The following is a 2,500-nucleotide window of genomic DNA, read 5'->3' as shown; positions in this document are numbered from 1 at the left end:
AAATGACATCTTAAAACAAAACTATTATTTGTTTCGGAGGTTGTCTATGACTGTTCATAGACCGCATAATTTCCACAGAACATTCTCAGAATATCAAGAGAGAAAAGCAGCGTTCTGCGGGAAATCATCTTGGCCAGTGATGTCGTTCTGGGTTTGGTCAGGCCCAGGGAGGTAAGTACCTCGTTATTCTCAAGGGGCCACTTTCCTCTTGCCCCAACCGGGAATCCAAAGAATGTGACCTTGCTAGCCTTCGTCAGCACTTTGACTTGATCATCAAGAGGGGTATAGTACGAAACTTTGTGCGAGGCAGCATCTGACAAGGTATTCTTTGAAAGCTCAAAACGGACGGTGACATCGATCACAACAGCCTCCTCATCTTTTGCAAACACGAGGTCAGGCTTTCTCATCTCTCCCGTCTCGGATATGAACCGTGGCTCTTTGTATACAGACCAGCCCAATCTAGCCGCTTCGTCTGCCAGAATGTTACTGATCTTGTTATGTCGCGCAATTCTTGCTTTCTGTACTGCAGGACATTGACCGAGAATGTGCGAAAGGGACTCGAGTCTGGCAGAGCATTTCCTGCAGGAACGTAAGGCCCCATCTCTGCCTCTGTTCAAGCTTTCTCTTGTTGGGTAAATATTTGCCCTTAGTTGTAGTGCTGCGATAAAGAAGCATTGTTTAAAGCCGCACCATGGCCTCAACCAAGCATTACTGATTCTATCATGCGCAAAGTTTACAATGCCCCTTCCTTGAACCGGCTTTTCGCACCATCTCTGAAATTCATGCTCCCTCCAATCGCAGGGTCTCGGATATACAGGTTCTTTTGACACCGAGTCCCTGAGAACGAATGTTGGGATTGCATCACTGTCACCCCCTGCTCGTACCCACAAATTACGGTATTCTTCCTCCATACCCTGCGAGGACACAATATTACGGGTGATAGCATCGGACGAGTTTGCTATACGTTGCAGCCTTCTAACTTGAACCGAAGGGATTGTTTTTTCCAGTTTCAAGATGGCAAGGCCTCCGTCTCGGGCTCTGGCATATAACAGTCCATCACAAGTTGAAGCGGGAAGGTGGAGCCATCCTTTTACCGCCTTTCTAATCTCTTGGTCCAACCGACGGAGAGTTGATTGCTTGCAGTCCGAGTGGTCTGCAGGATATAACAATCTGGGTAGGGCATAGGCATTGAGTAGTTCAACCTTCTGAGTTGGCTTCAGAGGCACCTCATCGATTTTCGAGATCCATGTCTTTAGCTGACAATGTAGATCAGGCTGTATAGTGCCAGTCCAAGGGCCAATTTTCAGACCAAGGTATTTCGTTGATTCATCAGGTTGGATCATATGGACATCTTTATTTTTGATAGTCCATGGGTCGCAGTTGTTCACCGTATATGAATCTTTGGTTGGGCTTATCATGAAGCCCTGGCACTTTCTGGCCTGAACCTCCAATCCCGATAGCCCACAAAATGATTCCAAGATCGCTAGATTGGCGGCCATACCAACCCAAGATTCGCTCACCAACACCAAATCATCAGCAAACGCAAGAGCTGTCACGTGGTCGGTATCAATGGAGTACCCAACTCCGTGTGACTCTAGGGTGCATATCAAAGGGTCCATGGCAAGATTGAAGAGCAGGGGTGACATGGGGTCACCCTGTTTGACACCAACACGTATGCTAATTTCTCGAGTCGACTCGCCATTGCTTTTGAACGAGGTCGTACACCGATCGTAGGCGTTCTGGATGATGCCCACCACGTGTTCATCTACTTTCTTGTGCCTTAACACCCATAAAATATGAGCATGCGAAACCGAGTCAAAAGCTTTCGCTATGTCGATGAACATGACAGCCAACGGCCTGTGCAATTTCTTAGCGTGTCTCATAAGGTCCTGTAGCACCTTAAGATTTTCAGAGCAGCCAGATGCCGCTATAAAACCACGCTGCCTTGGGTTTAAGGGACAAGCACGAGCAAGACGTGCAGTCATTATTCTGGAAAATAATCTCAGAATCATTGAACCAATCGTTATTGGTCTCCAGTTCCCCAATTCTTTCAGCTTTTCATCGTCCATAACCTTAGGAATAAGAATCGTCCTATTCTTTTTCAACTCTTTGGGAATAATTCCTGTAATCATCCATGCATTAAATAGGGCTGTCAGTGTCCGACCCTCGGGGTCGGCAGCACAGATTGCAGCCCTTGTTAGGCCATCTGGCCCAGCTGCTGACGTTGGTTTAATGGCCCGTATGGCAGTCTGAACTTCCTCCACCGAAATTAGGGGCTCAAAGTATTCGTTATTTGCAACACCTGATGACTTAAATTGGCCCAGGCCATTGAATGGCAACACCTTCTCCCATTTTTCGCAGTAAAAACGATATACATCTGCGTTCGGGATTCGGCATTCATGACATTCAGTGCCATCCAGGACTAAGGACGCAAGAAGAGAGCGGTTCTTAAAGAAGAGCTTCTGGTGCTTCATGAAGCTTCCTCGTTTTTCCACTCTCT

The 2,500-nt window shown here is 47.1% G+C and overlaps 1 pseudogene; it reads right to left on the bottom strand.

The window, feature by feature from the left end:
- LOC142916167 (28S ribosomal RNA) overlaps nt 1-2,500 on the bottom strand; it is a 10,918-nt pseudogene that overhangs the window by 3,520 nt on the left and 4,898 nt on the right.

This window comes from Petromyzon marinus, unplaced genomic scaffold, assembly GCF_048934315.1.
Source record: "Petromyzon marinus isolate PM22_M1 ecotype Great Lakes invasive population unplaced genomic scaffold, UKy_Petmar_22M1.pri1.0 PM_G_Scaffold_38, whole genome shotgun sequence".
Lineage (NCBI taxonomy): Eukaryota > Metazoa > Chordata > Hyperoartia > Petromyzontiformes > Petromyzontidae > Petromyzon > Petromyzon marinus.
The sequence above is the reverse complement of the archived record's forward strand: the minus strand, read 5'-3'. Positions and strand labels throughout refer to the sequence as shown.